Genomic DNA, 23,269 nt, shown 5'->3' on the forward strand with positions numbered 1-23,269 from the left:
CATTTCTTTTTCCCTATTTTTGCTAGTAGCGATAAATGATTCGAAACTGATTGATGAATAATGTTTATGGTTATGTTTTTATTTATTGTTGACTATTTTTGGTGAAGTCATTTTTTGTTGTAATTGGATTAAACGTGGATGAGTTTGCTGTTGCTCAATTAATTTGTAGTGAGCTTTCGTTTATCGACACATTTCATGGTGTGATTAACTGAAACATATTTACTTTTACAAATGGAAAATAAATTCAACGATTAAGGCAATGTACACTGCAATCCAATTAGTCATTGAATTATAGTTAATTAGAGTTGATAACATGTAACACATGGAACATTCATTACGAGAATAATGAATCATATTTTATGGATTTTTTTTGCTTGTTAAGAACGGTATTATAATTTTTAATTAAGATTTCATTGAAATTAGTGTTTAAATATGTAATTTAAACATTTATACAAAAAGTAAACATTTTCTTCTTCTTCTAAAATTTATCGCAACTAACAAAATCCTTACTATAGTCAATGGGGAAAACAATGAAGCATAAATTAAGTTTAACGAATTGGTGGAAGGATTCGTTTGGTGCAATCTTTTCTCCTATCCAAAAAGGGCGCCACATCAACAAAGTGTCCTTCGCCTGGTACCGATACACAGCCCGGGGTCGGGCTTATGTTGTCCTTTTACAGTACATTGATTTTACTGTAGCTTATCGCTTCACGACAATCTGTACATCAGCATTTAAACGCATTTCCCGGTACCGCTCGATCGTATCTTATTAGTGACGACTTTTTTTTGTTTGATGCCTCAAAGAAAGGAACACTTTACTGCCGGGAAAGTCACAAATTTGTCGTGAGTAGTAATGGTTTCGTTTTTCTTTTATGTGTTTTTGCATGATAACACTGTGCGGGTTCCTTCACTCAACGGCCAGCAATGCGCATGAAAGCTTTTTCTTCTGCAGCCTTGTAACTCTTTACTAGGCGCGTTGTATGAACTTGCAAGGAGAGTCACAATTTACCTTTTTTTGGGGTGAAAATCTTCAATACACGGATAACCATTTTCTTTCGCATTGTGAAAGTTCTTCATCGTTGGGAATGCTTGCCAAAAAGGGGAAAGAAAATCGAACCGATACAGAAAAAACGGGGTACGGAAAGCAAGGATTAGCATAAACTATAATCACGGCTTTCCATTTGTGCTCCCACCCCTGAATGGAATACGAAATGAGCATATCCGGAGTCGGTTCGGCTTCCTTTCCGTTTTCTGTAGGCATTTCATTCACAAGGTACGTTATGGTTTCTTGTTTCAACTATCCTTTCGATTGTATTCGATTGAAAGTTTTCCACATCGATAGAGCAAGAAAAAAAGGAAAGGAAGGAAAGGATAATCTAAAGAGGAAAATTCCACCCCCAAGCCGTTGCGCTTACGCTACACACCGATAATGAATGGGATAAATGGAGAAAAACGCATTCAACCACTTCGAAATCGTGTTTCACCCGAAACGGTAAAGCTTGAGCGAGAGTGTCCGTTTGGGAAACGGGAAAGGATTGTGTAGGATTTGTTTAGACATTTTTCTATCCGTTTTTCGCATCTCACCCCAGCAAAAAGCTCTCTCGCTATCAATGCCTATCCGTTTGTCGTTTTCTGGCGGCCCAGGAATTGAATTATGGGTGTAGGTAATTTTCGATTTAGTCAAAAGGCTTGCAGTAAAACACGTGGGGAGGTATAGGCGTCGATCGTTTGTGTTTGGAAAATCAGATTTTCCTGTTCAGCCGTGTCCGTGCTTTTTCCAACAGTCAATTCCCTTAGCGCAACAAATCATGATGCTGGGATCATGGCCAGGGAGACGGCTGCCAATTCATGATGCAAATTTATCACGCTCTGTGATGTGCTTTCCATCTTCGTCTACACCCTTCATTTGGCTTTCCCACAGGTGCCGGCCGATGACGGCAATGATGGTGGAAAAGAAAACAAAATTCGAAGGTTCAATTTTACGCTCCGGTGGGTTTCTGGTTTTGCATCTTCGCGTCAGCTGCCACCGTGCGGAGAACGTCACGATTTTTGGCCGCTTCTTGTCTTGTGATTGAGCGGGTTCGTGCGAAGGAATGTTCTTTTGCATTTTTGTTGTTATTTTGAGGAACAGTTTGTTCAGAGCGTATTTTTGTTCCCTTTTGGTTTCGGCATAATATTTCCTATATTTGGGCGTATGGTATAAGGTACAGGAGAAACATACGCAGGAAAGCGGGAAAAATAAATGTTGGAAACTGTTCAATCGGAACGAATCGTAGACCGGACGGGATGGAAGGCACCGACGAAGTTACGGGAGCTTTGGAACGAAAATAGTCTGTCACAATCAGGAATCGTTTCCCCATTCCTTTATCAACAGGGATGGAACGAGTGGAAATAAGGCTAAGAGAAAAAAAATGGCTATCTTAAGAGTGGCTCCCTTTCCCCGAGTCGAGTGCTCAAATTCTTGTCGTTCGATCGCTGTGCAAGATCGATGTGTTTGCTGAACGTTTTGAGGGAAAGGTGGGCGATCGGTAGGGAATTGGGAAAAAAATGTGCGGGAGTGTGCCAAACATAAACGGTAACATTTCTTCCCGTAAGATGCATAGTATATGGCCAATTCGTTTACTGCAACCAGAGGAAAGGTCTGGAAAGGCTATAACAAATCCTTTTTTTTCGTTTTTTTTTGCCTCACGATGATATGCATCACCGTACGGCTGTAAGGACGTCTTCAAACTTGAACGTGCCCGTCGGTTTAACCGCGTGGCGAGCGTGGGCAACGGCATTTAGGTACTTGTGAACCCATCGTCTGATGGTTGCCGTCAAACGATTGGACGGCGATAGGAAAATATGCCTTCAACTTCCCAACTCCCGGACATTCGGCTGGAGCGTTTTGTATTCCAGCTTTACGGTTCACTTTTTCTTTATCTATGCCTCACATCGGCTCAACCGTGTCCCATCCAGGTTCCTGGATTTCCTATCATCCTACCCAAGGCACACAATCCCGGAAGAACCGTTTAGTCTAGTACCGATCGGAAGTCTTCTTGGTTTGAGGGTTTGAAGAAGTTTTTGTGACCTCAGGGGAAACATTTCAAACCTAAAAACCGTCACCAAGCCGAACAATTGCTCCAACGGTCTCCCCTAAGCGAGGCACGAACGCCTTATCCGGAACGGAAACTCACGGAAGTGGAATAATTTATACAAATTTATTGATTACGATCGGTAGTTTTTGTGTCCCAGTTGTACGGCTAAACGAAGCAGGTAAGGAGAGCAGCCCGTGGTTGGTGGCGGTAAAGTGTGCACATGTGACGAGTATGTGCCTCCAGACAAAAGCATTCGTACTCACATTGTGAGGAAGGTCCTTAAGCGAGGCCACATTGGTTGATCGAAATGCTTGTTTCGCTAGTATTTCTTAGGAACAGGAGTTGAAAATCCCGCTCCAGGAATGGAAAGCGGGAAAGTACGGCTGGCCGGCATGTCCTTAGAACATGCAGTAAAGTACCACTCTACCGGGAGTATGTAATTTGAAAAGGAACAAGTCAACGAAACCGAAGCGAACGAGCGTGCAACAATAGCAGCTGGGCTGCTAGGAATGAACCACCGGAGAGGAACAAGTAGTTCGGTGGTGGTCATGGGATGTCGAGGCCGGTTCGATTGGGAATCGGTACTTGATTGAACGTTACAATGTTTTCGTTGCTGTTGTGCATAATTTATGAACATGCTGTTTAATGTCAATGCGCTACGGGCGGGAAGTATTTCGGAGATAAATTGTACGTCTAAGACGCTGGCTGATGTGGTTGCCGGAACGAACGCTAGTACCAGTGCCGTGTCTTTGATTGGGAACATTTGTACGTGAATGTTTTCGATGTAACGTAGCTGGTTCTAATCCTTTCGTCGAACAAATGAGCTTCTGTTTCAGCATCTCGGTAAGAAGAAACGAACGATGTCGGGAAGGATGGAATCCGCTCCTTTTCCGATGGGATTGTTTGATTCAAGCGCTTAGCAATTCCATTTGTTTGCGGAATATTGGACAAAGAAAATACAACAAATACATAATACATCATGTTTCTGCGTGTTAGATAATAACCGTCTCGAACACGCATGTAACAAGCATTGGAATGTGAAACCACCACAATAGCAACCAGTTTCCGAAATGGCTGACCCACTGTCTTTTCAAGCAAATCAACCGAAATAAAAACAAAAATCTTCACGCAAGGGAGAAGAAACAGCAGCATCAACGAGTGAAAACAATTGTGAGAATTTACCACTAGACGTTGCTTACGTTTGCGAGCACACTAAGCTGTCAAACCGTTCGTGCGATCGGTTACATCTGACACTTGACCTAAGCTACTACTAAGACACCAAGTGCTCGTTGGTTGGTTTTTGCGATTATGTGTTTTGTTTTCACTTTCGTTTGCTACCGTTTGAATTTGAAAACTATCCGTGTAGATGCATTGCGATGGTTCGTATTCGTTCCTGGCACCTTTTTGTATGCGTGGGACATGACTCGAATCTCTTTGGCGCTTAATCATTGTTTGTTGACAATCGTCTACACGTTGACTCTTGGTGTCGATTATTATCATTGATGATGGATTTGGTGTACGTTTAAAGTTGGGCTAACAAGGCTGTTTGTAATTAAATCTCTAAAACCATTTTAATCATCTTTGTGATTATCTTGACGCAAGTCTCACGGTTATGAATGATATTGTTTGGGATTTTACACCAAAAAAACTGGTAGTCTTTTGGAGCTTCCAGCAGAAAAAAAAATGTACAACCGGACGCACAATTGATGAATGTTGAATTATTCTTTATGATATCTCCGAAAAAGCACATTCCAGGTGGCATTCATAACTCATGATGTGTATATAACACAGCTACCATTACTCAGGCACTCCTATTACGAACCTTTACCGAGCTGACCGTACGAATCATCACCCAGTCCCAGTCGTATCGTCGAGTGAGTTGTTTTACCATTCACCATTACCAAAGGATTCTCACAGTTTCCTCATTTAATGTGACCGCAGATCATTCCATCACAGACATATGCACTATTCACGGACATACTTATGGATGAAGATGCAGCAAGGGCCACGGTAACTGGACGACGTAAAAGTAACAGTTCATATCCTCCATCCATACCTCCATCGCAACAGTGTTACAAACTACAGTTCGCCAAAATCCCATCCGCAGATGATGAATGGAATTACTTATTCATAAATCTTTCACTTGCTCTGACATCCCGTCAGGAGGCGCGTTTTCGGGCGCAGTTTGCTGTTGCGTGCACACGCGGTCTAGCCAATTCACTCTGTGTAAGGTTATGTGCAGGAGCTATGAGTTTTTTTTTTTCGTTCGCTTCCTGTCACTTACAGGATGGCGTGGTGCTGTGGTTGTACTGAGTAGCTTCAGGTGCAAATTCCACCATGACGATTCATCCAGATTGGGATGATGATTGTGCTGTGGAACGATCCACCGACTGTACCGAGGATGCCCACTGTCCCATCCTACTGCCGGATGGATGCAACAGTGCAACACTAAAGACATCCCAGTGCAGTGCAGCTGGAATGGGCGACCGAGAGCAACGGGGAAACGACTGATGGGTTGAAATTTAATTTATTTGCCCCGGTGAGTGCAAAAACCATCTTCCCTGGTGGTGTTGCAGCGGTGGGCAAATAATAACCTGTCTGCCTTCAGGTTTAACGTGGCGAAGCCGTGCTGCCGTGGACAACAAGCCGTAGTTTTCCGCTGCCGGATGGGAGCGGTCGGAATTGCGTAATAAAATTTCATCTACTTGAGCGGTTGTATCCTGTGCAGGAGTATGTTTGTATTCGTGTTGATCTTGTTGTACGGAGATCTAGCGAGATTCTCTCTCTCTGCACGCCGACTGCGTGTCCAGAGGCATTGCAATTTCATTTGGCCGTCATAAGCATTTTTATTATTGCGTTGAAATCAGTGAAATATTAAAGCAACCTGCTTGAATATTCATTCGTAAAGTAAGGAAACTTCTAATGGTTCGACTCGTCTACTACGAGAGATCTTCAATATCGGGATGTACAGTAGTAGTCATCGATATGATACGTCTCTAGGGAAATGTTAGACTTCCATTCCATGAATAAACACATACACATGTAGCCTTCACTTACTAGACACCGCTTTAGGGGATGCACATTATTAAGAAAAGCATTGGCAACAAGACACAAGCTAATGTTTGTCTAGTCGCAAGCGATAGGCTTGTCAGTTCTCCTGCATTCCAATGTACTGAAGCTCGAGCCCTTGTCCGCAGTATTGCTGCATAACTTCAAAGGCACAAGCACATGTGACATAGACTGTTTGAAGATTGAATATCGCACCAGCGCTATGTTGGGATGGCAAAAAAAAAATGTCCGACAAACATTCCCTACGTTCTCCATTAAGGTCTGCAAACACGTGTACTTCGGATGAGTTTGTTGGCCTTTTCAGCCAAACAGCAGGGGATTGTCCGAAGTAGTGAATGGCATGAATATGTCACAGTTAGATGCCAAATTAATATGAAAAATTGACAGATAGTACCTTGCAGTGCCTTCGCAGCTTCCATTGTTGAATAATTAATTGAACCTAGCATGCTCATATGCATTCAATAGACCGCATCAAAGCTGATTGTAGAAATGTGATTATTGAATGAAATGAACTTATTTTGGCAACTAAGCGCAATACAATGTTAATTAAAATATCTTGAAAATCAAATATATTTTCAACAACTTCTAAACAGCTCCCAAAAACACATGAAATGTTGTATAAATTTAAACGTAACTTCTTTTTCAAACCCTTCACTGTGAAAACTCTAAACCGGTTTCATTTTGTAGTTGACAGGATGGTTGATTTGATCGTATTCTAAGAACTGTTTATTAATCTTCGGCTCTCATCCATATCCTGGGGTGGCTTTTAGTCCCATCTGATAGATTATAATTCCAAGGAAAAAAACAACAACAACAAATGATTTTCTTTCCCCACAAACGATCCCGGGGCCATTATTGAACAACAGCAAAAAGTCCCAGAAAACCTAGCGTACAGCGTGTATGTGTTTTATTCATGTCAACTGTCCTCGTGTGCTCGTGCATAACTTTACCCATTCGAACTGGAGCTGTATTTTTTGAAGTTGTTGTATGCCACAGGTCAAAAACGAACCTGCCTTTCCCGCACGTTCATTCAGCAAGAGGACATTAGTTCGGGCCCGATGAAGCGGATGACGTCCAGGCGAAAAATGGAACGCTTTGGTGAATTCCTGGCTGTGTCTGGGAAAACCATGTTTCCTTTTTTTCCCCTTTTAGAACCCAACATAAAGGTGATCGTCGATGTTGAAGCAGCAGAAGGACATTGGCAAAGCACTCATCCCTTGATTTGTAGAATGCGGGAAAGGCACTAAACCTTCCACGCTGGCTGTCAACGATCGAATGGTGGAAAAAGAGGATGGCCTGATAGGAAGTCATACCATCCGAGCTCAACGTTTTGCCAAAGGTTCTAGCGTGGATGAACCCGGTGAAAATTGCTTTCCAATCGTGTACCACCTGCTCGGTGTCGGTGTCTACCCCGGCGAAGGGATACAATCCTTACCGGGACGAAGGCGTTTCTTGTTTACGAGTTTTCCATTGCAAAACAGACGCTGCTTTGGTCTGTTGCCGATGGGCCAGCTGGTTTTTATCAACTCACTATCTTTTCCTGTTCCGGTTGGGTGGTCGGAAAACGTGACGGGTTGACTTTTTCTGGCCTCACCTGCTAGGGCGAGAAAAAGAAAAAGAAAAAAACGTGGCATTGTTTTTGGGGGTTCATCTCGTAATGAAAATAAGAAAAAGAAATATACGCTCGTAATAAAAGGGGTACGCGATTTTCTGGTTCTGCTATGTTGTTCTCCATTTCCCCTGAACATCGCCAGATGCAAAGATGAAGCACACAGAAACAACGAGTTATAAGGGTTTTATCATGTAGCACTAGCTTCGCCTACCGGGAGAGTAGAAAAAAACTTTCCAAAATACAAGGACTTTGCTTGATCACACGATGGAAAAGAACATCGTTTGAAGTGAGAGCTTTTTGTTTCTGCCGTACGAATGGTTAACGATTGACGATCAAACTTACGCCTTTTTCTTGTACCACCCGCCGTAGCCGAAGATCCAATTCCACTCGTTTATTCCATGCTTATTCCCACATCGTACGGGTGTTTTTTTTTGGTACCGGCAAACCAACCATCCTGAGTGTCACCGGTAGGAAAAATGCAAACTAGAGAATACAAGACCACCTTGATGGAGGGTGTAGTGTACGAGCCGAACAGAAAAAAAGCTAAGAAAAGCATCCTTCCCATTGCGCTTCCTAATGGAATGATCCATTAGTATTCCACTGTATCCTACTGCACCTGCAGTGCAAATGGCAGTCTGCCAAGTTTTTCTTCTCCTTGCTGTGTCAGCTTGCTTTCTTCTACGCGAACAAAAATACACTACCCGGTTCCATCGGCTGACCGGAAAAAAGGAACGGGTGCAAAGCAAAAGCCCAAGTGTACGTGCCCACTAGCGAGCGCACTGGGTGCTGGTGTTCGGGAAACTCTGTCGAAGTGACTGCGTTTCTTGCAAGAAAATGGTAAATTTAATTGTGAAAAACAAAAATAGATGATGCCATAATGGAACCCCAGGCAGAAGGATGAACGGTAAGATGATCTATCTAGCAGTTTCACTTTAAAACTTAAAACCCGTATGTCCAGTATCTTCCTTTCCAAGCAAAGGTGTTGCAAATTTATGCATGAAAATTGTGACTGCTTGTTGGGTCGTCCAATTTCACCCAACTATTTGCGATGGAAAGTTCTCCGATGGACGAACCAAAGCAAATTGGATGGAAACTATCAGATGGAACGTGGCTGCTTGTTAAATGTACAAATTCTGTTTACATTTATCAGCATGCGAAAAGGTGGAAATCGGAATCGTTTAAATGCTGAGCTGATTTATTTTTATTTGCCACCATGTTACTGGTGTTACAGGGTTTGTTTTTTTTTCTCTGTCCACTCAAAATGGTTCAATCTGGCGTGTGATGTGAGCAGTAAAATCTTTTTCTTACAACGATAGATGTTCCCGATAAGAAGTGAAAGCTGTTTATTTTTCTTCAAAGCATTCAGCTCAAAAGGAATTAACAATGTGTTGAAGAAATTAAAAAAAAATATTTTAAAGAGATGTAGCGCATTTTTTAAAAATAATTTCAGAATATATTTTAAATAGTGTATTTTGTTTTATCTTGATTAATTTGTGTTTAGAAAATATTTAAACTGGTTAATTTCATAAAGATAATGTGCATGAAATAATAAGCTGTAACGATTTATAAGTTTTTAAGTAAATATATTTGACTTAAAAAACTACATATGATTATTAGGAACTGTTCAAAACCGGCACGTGTACCGAAATTAAACAGTAAAGCTAGAAACATTTTTGCTAAGCCGCTTATGTTCTCATTTTCCCACGCCCTTCTGCACTTCTGCAATCTTAACAGTGACCACACGGGGAAAACTTCCCATTGTACAAACAGACAAAAGCTAGCAGGAGCTAGCAAGATTTGTGCATTGTGGCGCACATTTCCGTGGATTCCTTTCCTCCAACTAGCATTAACAGCGGATGTATCGATTACCATAAATGCATATGCACCAAAGAAAGAGCAAGTAACGACTTGGACGAAGATGTCTTTGCATTCGCCTACACTGCCGGTACAATCTCAGCTCAGGCAATGGCAACGGTACACAACAATGCAGCAACATGCCGATAGGATCGATGTTGGATGCACACTGAATGCACAAAATGCATCCGGTCGTTTCGATGAAGTACCGACATCGAAGCTAAATTGCCACAGTGTAAATTTCAACATATCGTTGAGTAAGCGGCTTTTGGTTAGCTGAACATAGAGTCGCTTTTCGAGTTGTATGCAATAAATGCCATTGTAAACGACTTTGTTGTTATATTTTTAGTTTGAATCTTTAAACCAAAAATCTCGGAGTTTATGTGAGAAAATTTTATCCAGTAAAAGAATGGAAGAACTAAAATTGTCCGGAAATCATTATACAAATTTGAATATAATTTAGGATTTTTTTTACAGATAATTATATTCAAAAAATCACTTTTATTAGTATGTTTTAAAAATCTTGCATAACTTTATTACGTAATTGCAAAGCAGAGAGCTTTTATTAGAAAATAGTAAATTTACAAATGACCAGCTCGAAATATAATACAAAGTATGCACATATTTGATGGAAATGAATAAAACCATATCATTAACATGAAAAACAATAAAAATAAAGAAAACCAAAAAAAACTTACCCTTCAGTACTACATTGGATTATAAAAAAAAGCCTCGAAAGAGTTGCATTGCAAAATAACGGCGAAGGATAAATTTATTTTTAACCGTCCGTTGTTTCATGGAATGAATATCAATTTATGACTTCCGGCGATCCGTGGAATTGTTCGCTTACGACTGTTATGCATACGAGCAGGGCATGGAAAATAAAGGCAAATAGGAGACCGGTGTGAGGGAATAGGAGCACGATCCTTCCCGAATGGGTTCAACGCCGTAAGGATACAAAGAATGGAGGGAAGCTATGCAAACCGTTTCGTCCGATGGTTCGATCGATGATTCAACCGGCGAGTGGAAATTTGCACCAGTAGAAAAGGAAAAGGTGGGGGAGAGTACAACGAGTTATTCCAGGTGGCATTGAAGCTTCCGGCAATTGCAGAGGGAAAACATCTCCATCTTTGAGGCACCATGTGCTCCATTGCTCTTAACCCAAGGGCCGTTTTTTGGCTTTTGCGAACGCAAGTAGTTTGCCAAAGGAGTTTTTCCTTCCCTTCCTTTTTCTGTGGCTTACAGAAGTCGGTTGGCATGTTTTGAGCTCACCCAACAATTGCTCCACGGCTGCACCACAGCCATGCCAAAGGGTGCTTTTGATGCCAGAATGGGACCAGTTTACCTGTTTCGTGCTCCATTTATCACCACGTTTCGTTGAGTTTCCATCTAGTTAGCACCAAACGCAACGAAGCGAATGGAGGAATGGGATGAGAAATGGTTGCAAGGAGTATGCTATGGCTGCAAATAGCATCTACTGGCCAACCAGCTCCAGCTCCTCCATACCGACGATGAGCGAAAGAAGATGCGAACAACGAGAACCGAACGGTGGTTCACAGTCAGCATGCACAAAGAAACACTGATCTTCGTCCCTGGATGGATTCAGGGCCTTCGTTCGTTTCGCTTTTGTTAGTGTGCGATTCTTTGCAATTATTGGTAAATAGCAAATTTACACAATTAGCATGATTAATGGCTTCCTTTCGGTTTTCATACGCTGCTCATGATGCAGTCGGTCGCATCGGAACGGTTCACCGTCGATGCATCATCGTTCACCATCATCGCCATCACTCTTCCACGGACCGACACGCGGGCAGAGAGCGTTGCCCCCAAACGTTTATCGTCTGTTACGTTACATTTTGCAGGAGAGCTCCCGCTGGTGTTTTCCAGCGCTACGATCGGCGCGGCTCCATTCTCGGGTGAAAGGAAAACTCCACATCGAAGAAAGCCGTACCGCAGGCTATTGTTCTTTAGTTCGCCGTGGGCAGCAACGCAGCCCACGAGCGCGAGGATGTGCAAAATGTAAAAATTTATGATCTATTCATTCACGAGTGCTTGCCGTCGATGGTTGACGAGTTGGTGACAAACACTAAGCATAATCATGCGCTTGGCAAACGTGTGTTTTTTTGCTGCTGTTGTTGCTGCCTGCATGAAAGGCAACTCTTGTTATTATGATAATAAATGATGCGACAAGATAGATGCTTTACTGTCACTAATCGGCCATGTCATGAATGGCCATGGGCACATTTATCTTGGAATTGTGGAAGAAAAAAGTCTAGGAGATAAAAATCTCAATATCCATTTGTTAAAACGATGGTAATATTCTTACGATCGCGCTTGTCTCACTTGATTGATCAATTTTGCGTTTCAATCCAAACTGAATTTTCTTATTTTAATATAAATATAAAAATTCTTTGCGCAAAATGCGCTGCAACCATGCCAACACCGTTGCACTGCGACGAACGTCAAGCGATAAAATGAGATTGCCTTTGAATGGCGGCTTGGCGTATGGAAGCTTGTCTCTATATCGTGCAGATTAAGCTGCCTCCCGGGTGCAAGCTGTCGCATTCATTCACTTTGGCATGTTTCGTGCCTTTCGCCTTCACTGGCAGGATGAGGTAACATCGGTGCAAAATGTGTGGAATATACGCTGCCTTCCCGGCCTTCCCCAACCGTCCCAGCAGCCAAACATCCAACCATCCAAACGTCAAACGAATTGCGAGCTTACGCTGGGAACTAAATCGTTTTCATGTGTGTAGTTATACATTTATATTTTTTTACTTCTCTCGCTCTCTACATGCTACCATCTGCCCAAAGTGTATTGCTCTGTCGCCGGTATTATGCAGGCAGGCTGCAGCAATCAAGTTTGCTTGCGACGGTACCTACATTATCCCACCGGGTGCCGTTCCAGCATCTAAATATTTTCCCCATTCTGAACCGCTGCTGCACTAGAAAGCGATAGCTGCAAGATTGGAGCACTGTATGTATGTGTGTTTTTTTTGCGCTTCCAAATGTTGTTGAAGGGTTTGAGGAGGATAGTTCCTGCTGTGAGGAATGTACATGTGCACCAAATTCAAAGGACGAAAGAAAACTTCGAGCCATCGAAAGAAAACACCAGCCAACGAACGGACCGGCCCGATAGGTTGCTTTCTGGCTAGCTTCGAGAGCATAAAATACATCAAAAAGGATATAAACAAATCTGGAGCGCATGAATAGCGATAAATAACCCGAAATAGCTGGAGCGCTTTGTCGGGTGTGGAAGGTATAACAACAACAAACACAAACACACTGCCTGACGCTGAAGAACGTGAAATGTGCACAAGTGCAACGGAGCGTAGATTGTTTGTTTGTTAAGCTGCAACCGAGCACCGTCCCGATACCGTCCAATCTCGGAAGAACTTCGGCAGGACGTCTTGGAACTTGGATGGAAATCATTTCCTTAAGGAAAGGGCGAAGGATTGTGCTTGTGAAAATTTCGTTTGATTTATCTTATCTTATGAAAGATGACAAAATCTGAGCCTGAGGTTGTTGGATGGGTTGTGGATGGCAACAACTCTCTGGAGGGATGGAAGGTTAATTTAGTTGAGAGGCTGGAAGGGTCGGTATCTTTCCGGCTTTGATTAAATCTAAAATGGAACAGATCAAGGGAAAAAGATATGTCAAAGCAAATAAATTGAGTATTGCGAATTGAAATGATGAACTCTCGGCAATGTATTGGACTTTATTTTGTACTGACATTGATAGGGCAACATCGAAGCATATTAACCAAAATTGTAGTATACGAAGAGAGTGGATAATCATTCGTTTCAAAATATACGCATGAAGGATGGTATATTTATAGTTACCTTGCATTAGTAGCAAAGAGCAGCTTTTAGTTAGGTTATAATTTACTCAATTTGTGTATTATATGCGTTCATGAAAAGCAACGTAAGTAACTCAATTTTGTTAATTTAGAAAGAGAATAAAAATTCTTCTAATTGTTATTTTCTTTCATATCCATATATATAAGGAAACTTAGTTAGTAACTAGTATCATACCAAACATTTTTAATTCTTATGCGCTCAAGACAAATAATAAATTTAACCTAAATATAGATGGAAAGTGAATCCATATTGATTGCCTTAAGAGAATACAGTCATGCGAGGTAGACATCCAACGATAAATGCAATCAAAACCGAAAATCCATGGTTCCTACCTATTGTTGGGTGTCTGGTGGGATCAGCACGGCGTTGTTTATTATGAGCCATAGACGTTTGTCAAATCCATCGCTGGAGCTAAATATCGAAAGCAATAGACATCTTATTGTTTCAGTTAATTCTGTTTAAGAACATTCTTAACAAAGTGGAGCAGATTTCAATACAAGCAAGGAAGCGTGAGGATCGTAATGCTCTGTTTCTCTAAACATTTACCAAATGTTATGGAATAAAAAAAAATTATAATCCATGCTCATTACTCAAAGTTTGTCTTACGAATCATTGGCTCTATTTAAAAGCTCTTTCCAAGCTTTTAAAAACACAAAAATAAATCCGAAAAACTTTTTAGTTTGAAGCGAAAGATGTAACAAACGATTTTCAAATAACCCCTGAATGGAAAAGAAACCGTAGGTCTACCAGTTTCAGAACAAAGAAAGGAAAAAGATAATTCCTTTTGCTTTGCTACCTCACCGTCGTGAACAAATTTGTGCCACGAACGTCCTTGAATGGTTGACAATTTTCACGGCACGCCCCAAACACGATCACTGCTCACCGGGGCCTGCTCCTGTCGGGACCTCTTGTGACAGACAGCGTAGTTTATTTACTGTCAAGTGTCAGTATACGTTCCGCGGATACATTTTGAAGCGAAGGATTACTTTAGCCTACGTCTTCGGTTTGATTGGGGAAAAAGTGAACAACTTGTAATCTGTTTTACATGTACATGGCGTTGTAGTAGTTGTGCAAGACTTTCCCAACAGTATGAAGCTGACAGCAACCGGGCTAAGTAGTTGAAAAACTTTTTTCAAGCCACAAAACAAAAGCAAAGAGCGAAGGAATGAAAAACAATATCAAGAAAATTGTATTAAATTAAATTAAATAAAGCTAACCCAGGACGGCAGCATTTTTTTCCCACTAACGGACATGTAAGCCGTTACGACATTTTTTTTTGGTTCGTTTGCATTTCATCAGTCAAAAGCTGCCAGTTTGCATCCAATCTGTTTTGTTCGTCGGCTGATCCGCTTTGACCAGAATGGCTCTTTGAGTCGAATAAACAGTGCGTGCTTTCATAAACAATATTTTTACAATTTTGCCTACCCACCAGGGTAGGAATCAAATTATGTCAAAAGACAAGACACTGACCCACCCCACGGTCCATGACGGTTCAAAGGCTCCGTGAAACTTTCTTGATTGATTGTGTGCTTGCCGGAACTTTGGCCGAAAGATGTCTCTGCAGAAGCAAGGCAAACACAAAAATAAAATGAATGCCGGTTCTGTGCACGGTTCTGACAAATTGTGTCACTTTGATGATGAGTTGAGTCGCTCGTTCTATCTGCTGTTTTTGTTTTGTTTTTGTATACGTGGGTTTGTCATTTTTGTCGCCCAATAGCCTAACAGTCAATGCTGCCAAAAGGACATTGAACCCCGCTCGTTCGCGTTAGTGTAAGCAGCATCCTTCCTTTTATTATGCTTTCATCGTGCTAATGCACTTATGCTGGCCAAGGTTTGGCTTTGCTGTCGCAACCATCGGCAAAAGCAGAGTGCTGACGTGACTATTTTTCACAATAAACACACACACACACACAGATATATAAACAAAGCCACACAGAAAGCTGCGGAAAAAATATTGTTCCTTTCATATCGAAAGGCGGCTCCATTCAATGGCGTACAAAACTAACTGATTTTTCTCTCTTCTTTTCTTTTCATTTTTTTCCTTTTCACTCGTTTGCAGGTAATTATCGTAGATGGATCTAATCGGAAGGACATCGTTTGACCCTTTCCACCTCAAAAAAGGCTCCCACTTGCACAGACATGTGGTGAGTGAATGAGCTGCTTAAGTGGATGGGGTTTTGCCCCACTTTTCGGTACATACACGGCCCCTACACCGGAAATCGGCAGCGTTGACAGCAGGATACCCGGACAGACCGTCCGATCGGCACTTCATGGTACGTCATGAGAAGACACATCGGCACATCGGCCTGTCGGGACATTGTGAGTTTTCTGTTCGTGTGTGTGTGTGTGTTTTTTTTTCCATCCGTTGTTTATCTTCACCATTCAAAGTTTTTCCTGGGCTTTTCCTTGTTAACGTCACGTCCCTTTTCGGTGCTCGAGAATGTGAAGTGTTTGAGCGACCACTCGACGGTACAGCTCTTCAACAAGGCGCTAGAATGGATGAAAAAAAGGAAGTACAGAAAAAAATCCACAACAGACGCCGTGCTCCAGTGAGTGGAAAAGTGTAAACCAGGCCACTGAAAAGAGGAAAATAACTCAGCTTAAAAATATGATACGCTTTTCCCGATCGTTCTTTCCCCTTTCCTTCCATTGGTTGCCTACTTTTTACCCAAGTCAACCATAACGTTCTCGAACCCGGTTCTGGCTCGGTAGAATTCGTTACCGTGTCTTTAGAATGGATTTGATTAGAGACGAAACGCTACCCATTTTAAGATGAGCCTTTCCTACAACAATGACCTATGCAAAAAATAAAAAAAAAACACAAATAGACCCTTCTGGACATGGGAAATTCTTTACCATGGTTGTCGATGGTTGACGAGTAGTGGATGAAGCTTTACTAGAGCAGCTCGAAAACGGCGAGTCAATGAGTGAAGAAGTTGAAGCATTTTTAACATCATCGTCGTCATCATCATCGTTTCTACGCAGTACTACAGAATGTGGTGTATTTTTGCATCAGTTTTAGTAAGTCCTTTGTTGCTTGTCAAATTTGTCCAGAGTCCAATTTGTGTGTCTATTTGTAGAATGACTCTTAAGCTTACCGGTTGACCTTCTCGCATTCCAAGCTGTTCTTCAAAGCAAGGTGAAACTAATGTCCCCTCCCAAAAAAAAAATCTCCCTCCTACCAATGTACATCCAACCCGTAGGTATGAGTTGGTCCCGGACAGGACAATATTGACATATTTTAAAGCTGCGTATCGCTTTCGCTAGCACAGCTTCCAAAAGGATGAAAAGACTATGCTTGCCGTTTTGCACTGTTGACCGTGCAAATTGTCACATTGCTGAAACGGGAATGTCTGGACCGAAACGAGCAGTGGTAAATGTTCATTAGGAGTAAAAGATATTTTTGAGGGTTGTGTGCCTTTTTGTGTTATTGCTATGAGTGTAGGGTTTTTTTTCTATTACGTATACACAGTTTGAAATGTATTCGGTAGCCTTCCAATAGCTGGTCAAATACTCTTCATGCTCCGTTGATGATTTCTGGCAGTTCACAATGATATCCACAACTCCACCGACGCGTTTGATGTTTGTGATGAGGTGTAATGCACGCCGGGAAAGGAATGTGCTTGAAGAACTCATCAGAACTCAGAACTAAACAAGCTCCAGCCCTAATAAGAATTTGAAGAAGAATATTAGAAAGACAAAGCGTGTTCTCTTTGGGGGGAAGCTGACCATTCCGTTTTAGATGTGAAAGAAAATGCTTTGAAATTGAATACCTCCGTCTGTTTATTATGATCCCAACTGTTATCAAATTCTTGGCCCAGTTTAATACAAATGGTTGGAAATGTGTAAGCACTTTACAGCCACCCCGAAAGTTGTGCCATCGACAGATGAAGTTACAGTTTTGCTGCAACCAACGGGCTAACACCAACCACGCTGTCGCCTTTGTTTTGCATCGCGCTCATGCACCAAGTGTAAGCATTTCTCATAACATTGCGATAAAATTCTTAAATTATGATCCAAAAAGGTCAAAAAGGCGAAAAGGGGGGATAGTTTATTCGTAGTCTTAAGGGTTGGCTTTAAGTTTTTGCTGCTGTAAGCCATGGTGGAAGTTTCTTACGCTACTATTAAAAGATTCGTGCTCTTCTATAGTGAAGTGTATTAACCAGAAGACATTTCATTATAGACAGCCAAGTACTCTCTTGTACGAAGTATCTTGTATATATGAGATGCTGTTGTTTTTACAAAATTGTCTAAGTAAGGAAATATCCGAAAACACATTATATGAATGAAATCGTCGCTAAAAAAGGAAACTCCATTTTTGGCATTTCTTGAAATGGTGCATTCAAATGGTGAGATAATGGAAGCTAATGGAATAGAGGGACCAAATATCATAAACCTAATGGGACCATCGTACATCGTGATTATTGAATCGTTTTCAAGAGGAAAAATGGTCTTCACTGTCCACTCTAACGTACGTTATCGAATGTGTTGCTCCCATTGCTTCCCACCGTGCCAGCACAGGTCAAGTGGAGGATGTTCGAGATGTTCGACGAGTGCTTCCAGCTGAAGTGGTCGTTTTTTGCGTTAGAGGTGGGTCAACGTCGTACGGAAGGTGTGTTGTTTATTTTGCAGTGAAATGGTGTTGCAAAGTGTTATGACAATGTTGACTAGGTGTGTCGTTTGAAAGTAACACTCTCTTGAGGTTAAAGGTATGTGTGTTGTCCATGAAAATTTCAATGTGAAAAAACTAAATAAGAGTGTGTGAACCAGCGGAGAGATTACATTAATAACAGTTTAGAATAAATTTGTATGAAATCGATACGATAACAAAACAGAACACATATTGATTAATTTATGAGGAAAATTGGAATTATTTTACGTGGCGTAATTGAATATCATTTTGCGCGGAATATTCGTTTCATGATTTCATTAGAATTGAAAGCACTACAAAATTGAACAAAATTAACATGAGCGCACATGCAATGCAATTATGGGAAAACTATATACATATTTAGACATGAGTATATTTCCTTTGAATTTACAATTAATTTTAATCCTTCAAACAAAACGGCACCAGGTGCAGACAATAGTTTGCGAGAATTACTTTAATTAAAGCATAAACGTTTTAATCGAATTGCTTCCGATTGGTTTTAAAATTCACATTTAACGTTACAAAATTTGTTTGCTGGGATAACATTTAATACTGTTTGTGATACGGAACAGTGGAGATTTTAACTCAGACCGGTCTTATCTTTTTGAGATTTTATTCGTAGTTTAACAACCTACCACGTGATGTATGAAGACTTATTCTTATGACACATTCAAATGGTTATAAAATAAATTTAAATTAATCTTGTTTTGTGCGTTATTCCTTTGTGTTAAAAGAAAACATGCACTAACTCTCTTTTGCAAACCACCAATGGAACAAAAGGAAGGACAAAATAATACCATTTACCAGTTGAACAAACGTAACTTTTCACACCGAATGTACAAAACAAGATTTCACTCGCGTTTTTTTATATCGTTCCACACTAGACGACGAACGCAATTTAGCATTGCAAGAGAGCAATATTCCCGAAAATTCATTTCAATTTATTGTACCTCTTTCAATTAAACCTTCCCCAAAGCGGTTCGTTCGTGTTGAGAGTTACCCGCCCCAAAGCTACGACCTGTGCACAGTTTCTAAACATTTTTCCTAGCACAAAGCACTTCTGCTTCACGTTCCATGTCGTTTCCGTTCCTCCGGTATGGTGAAAAGGACCTTAATAAAAAAGAGAAATACTGGTGACAATATTACCCTACCATCCAGTTGGATAAATTTGCGTGAAATGCACCCGAATGTGTGGTGTGTAGAGTGAAAAACAAAAAAATTAAATTAATTCATCTATCACAACGACAGCCGTCCGCTTGGCACGTCATGGAAGCTGCACGTCGTTTCGTTTGGGAAAAATTTGTGGCCCTTCCGTTGTACACAAAATGTGGGTTTTTTTGTGTGTGTGTGTGCAGTTTAACGCACTTTAGTTCGCGCTGCGCTTCGATAATGTTACGGAACCGGTTGGCTGCCAAAAGTTTTTACCCACCCCCGCTGTGTCGAGAATGTTTCTCGTTCATTCGAATCGATTCAATGTGTCGTGTTCGTTCATAATGCAGCATCGGGTTTCCTATTCGGTTGCTAGCCGGGAGGAAACATTCCCAATCCGTTTTTAGTCAAATTATTTAGAATTGTACAAAATATAACGCGGCTGGCGAATGCTTTTTTCTACATTTGTTCAGTTTGAAATTTGCTTTTTGTGCGTTTGTGTCGTTTATTTTTTAGAATGAAAAAGCTCTGGACGGAATAAATTCCGATCGTGATGGACACGAGCCGGAAATCAAATTTTCCCAGAAAAGTTGCACATCGCCGTTTGTTTCATTAGGAACCCTTTTTTTATTACTTTCCATAGTTCAACATACGGGAAAGCATATTATTCAATTTGGTTTTGCTATTGCTTCAGGGCAATTGAATGCAATTTGAATGAAATTTTACGCGTTATGTTTAACGCGTGGACAAATTTGTTCATGTTTTGGATACTGGTTTAATAAATTAATATGCAGTTTGGCAAGAAAAGTTTTTGATTTGCACTATAGCTAACAATTTTTTAAAATATAATTTAAAAAAAATCATTTTTTATTATTTTTTTTTTTGGTTTTTACACTGCAATAGAGAAGTGAAAGTTTTACATGTTCTCTAAAAACATTGATTGAAAAAACCGCACTATTCTGAAAGGATTTCTACTATTAATTAATTCAATCTTTAAGTGTGCCGGAGAACTAAAATCAGTGAAATGGTGTGTGCGTGTGTGTGTGTATGTTTTTAAAACTTTGTTATGTGTTTCAAATGGTATTAGCAAACCACAAAACCATCACTCACATGACACCCGGGCAGATTACTTTTATTTTTGGGCAAACAAAACGATCCTTCATGAATATGTAATGCAAAGCCGAAAACATGAACCCATAAATCCTTACACACGCGAAAGAAGAAAAGCTCCACCTCGAAAGGTTGCCAGGTAATCGCAAATTATCTACCTCACACGTGCAACTCTTTCCCTTATGGTGGCCCCAGAAAAGAAAACGGGAGAGGCACTTTATGTTTTATCCTTTAGGTGTTTTTTTTTTCGTCGGAAAATTTCAACCACTTACTCGCATCGTCTAAGCTGTTAAAGCACCACCGACGATGCTTTTGTTTTGGTGTTAAAATTTTTCCTTCCTACGGTGGTATGAAATATGGAGGAATTTTACTTCATTTTTTGCTCACACTAGGTACTCGATGCTTGGACAGCAAAAAAACAAGAAACAACGAACTCCTCCCATCCGTTTTGCAATGTTCTGGCTTCAATCTTCAATTTAAATTTAAAATTTTATTTATGAATTTATTCATGATGAAAATTGTTTTTCATTTTGTGCGATCCGGATGTTCCTGTCGGTGCTGCTAGTTGCTGTTGTTGTGGTGTCTGTGTTTTTTGTTGGTTCGAGGGTGGTGGGCGTGAGGTAATGTTTTTTACCATCACCTGACTTTTTTTCCAATTTCTCCCCTTTTAGTTCGTATCCCTCGAGCGTGCTTTTAGGTGAGCTTTTGGCTACTAAGGAAGCTTTACACGATTACGAACGTGTGCGGGAAGCATCGCTAAAGAATTGTTTATAAAATTGGATAGAAGCAAAACAAAACCACAAAAAGCTGCAAAGATAAAGAGCTAGAAAACGAAATCCACTCATGAACAGGCAAGTGAATGTAGAACATAAAATTCACTCTATTTTTTTGTTGTTGTCTAGTTTAGTTTTCCACTTTCCAGAGCAAAAATGCATCGTGTGAGGAAAAGCGTCCTCAAAAATTGACGCCACAGGGAAATTCACAAAACTGAACGTGGGAGACATTTGGCCGGCAAAATGGCCCCCGGGGCATACAAACTTCCCGTGGATGTGGTTCATTGTAATGAAAAAGAAAAAAACCCCGAAAACTGTTCCACTGTTCTGACATTGTATTGTGTCGGGAAAATAAATTACCGCAATGGAATTGTAGCGTTTGTCCCCGGCGAGGTTGGTGGTGGTGTTATTACTGGCCGTTGATTCCGGGTGTTTTCTTTTTTGCATTTCATAACTCCCAGCGTGGAATCGCACCGGATAACAAACATCCGGAGTACGGGCTGAACTTTCAATGTGCCCACGGTGAGAAAACTCTTCAAAGCGAACGAAAATCCACTGTAAGTGGTGGTGCTTCGGGACTGTCCTAACTTACTCGTAAGGGCTTCCTGTTTGGTCCTTTGTTTCCAATCTCCATCATGGGCAGTTTCATTTTTATTCTAGCAAAAGCTATCTCCATGGGATGACATTGTTGGTGTTTCGCTGGTTACACGAAAGGTTTCAAATGGGAGTTTTTTTTTGAAAAGAAAGAATTTGCAAATAATCCAATCACATTCCAGGCCATGTCCGGAGATGCAGGAAGTCAAATCAAATTATAAATAAAGTTTGTGAGATACAGATTAGGTTGTCGGTAACAAAATGTAAAAAATATAACCATCTGTAAGTAAACAAATTTAAACAATGATATCGAATTCCATTAAAGCCGTACATTAATAAATGTTATTCATGGTAATAAAGTAGCTATATTTGACTGCTATCATCGATCGTTTCACACATATCGCATGTAGACGGTTCAAATTATTCACCATGCTTTTCCTGATTTTATTCTCAGTAGAAAAAAAGCAGTTGAAATGCAGCTTTTATTGGCAACGGAAATTATTTCACTCAATCTCGATCCCTGCCGCATCAATCGCAGGTGATAAATAATCCGATAATGCGTGCAAATTCTTTTCGATCCATCGATTACAGCGAACCGGACGCTGGTAGTTCGTTTTAACATATTTAAATTTGTTTCCGTACGATAAAAAAGCCCCCAATGCCCAAACAATAAAATGGATCACGAAAGGAGTGTTAACTGTAATGAATGAAGAGATAGCACAAAGCACACAACAAAACATCACATAAAAATCTGCATGAAAGGAAAAGCAAAACCCGTAATGAAAACAAACATTAAAACAAAAATTAAAATCAATTTCATCGCCAGTTTCAATATTTTTCGTACATCATTGTAGCACACGGTTGGGATCAAAACTGTGGGCCTGCGGAAGTGTTGCAATACTATTCGTTTTTTTAAATCAGAATTTATAAACACAAAAAAAACTTTCATCATTTTGAAACATTCCGCTACCACCGCTCAATAGTTGTAAACATTTTTTGCATACGAGTTTTAATATGAAAAGCTCATTTATATGCTAAATTACTTGTTTTGCCATTAACTTTATTGATTGAAGAGCAAACTTGTAATATGTAGTATTATGGCACTAGAACACTATACATTTTTATAGTGGAACACATGCTTCGATCGGAAGGCAAAGGTTCAGCTCTTTCCTGTTTTGCTTTGTACCTCAAGATTTATTTTTTTTTTCCATCTGCATTTTTACGATTTTTTATCTGAATTTGCTTTAAGTTTGCAGAGTTTTTTGGTTAAAAGTAACATAATATGTAATTTATGTTGCCCGTTTCGCCAATCGTGCTGGCGGATTTAACGTTTTCATGATGGAAGCTATTAACGACTTTTTAACTGTCACAGCTTTTAACTGTCACACATGAACGTTCGGCATACACCCTTTTTGGGCAGTGTGTAAAGCTATTTACATTAATTTTTAAAAATTATTTCTTAAAATTATAAATATATTGCAGAAATTTGAAAACCGTTTTACCCTTCAGTAAAGTTAAAT

At 40.4% G+C, this 23,269-nt stretch overlaps 1 protein-coding gene across 4 annotated transcripts in view; it reads left to right on the forward strand.

Annotated features, from left to right (window-relative positions):
- Nucleotides 1–23,269, forward strand: part of LOC125765430 (uncharacterized) — a 124,849-nt gene that overhangs the window by 38,523 nt on the left and 63,057 nt on the right. Inside the window, exon 2 of one of the 4 annotated variants that reach the window (XM_049430590.1) lies at nt 15,532–15,745. The exons of 2 other annotated variants lie outside the window; for them this stretch is intronic. The gene's annotated coding sequence lies outside the window, so the exon portion shown is untranslated. Of the gene's footprint in view, nt 1–15,531; nt 15,746–15,773; nt 15,792–23,269 lie in introns of those variants that run through there. One more of the 4 variants, XM_049430591.1, reaches the window with a different exon arrangement.

This window comes from Anopheles funestus, chromosome 2RL (genome assembly GCF_943734845.2).
Source record: "Anopheles funestus chromosome 2RL, idAnoFuneDA-416_04, whole genome shotgun sequence".
Classification (NCBI taxonomy): domain Eukaryota; kingdom Metazoa; phylum Arthropoda; class Insecta; order Diptera; family Culicidae; genus Anopheles; species Anopheles funestus.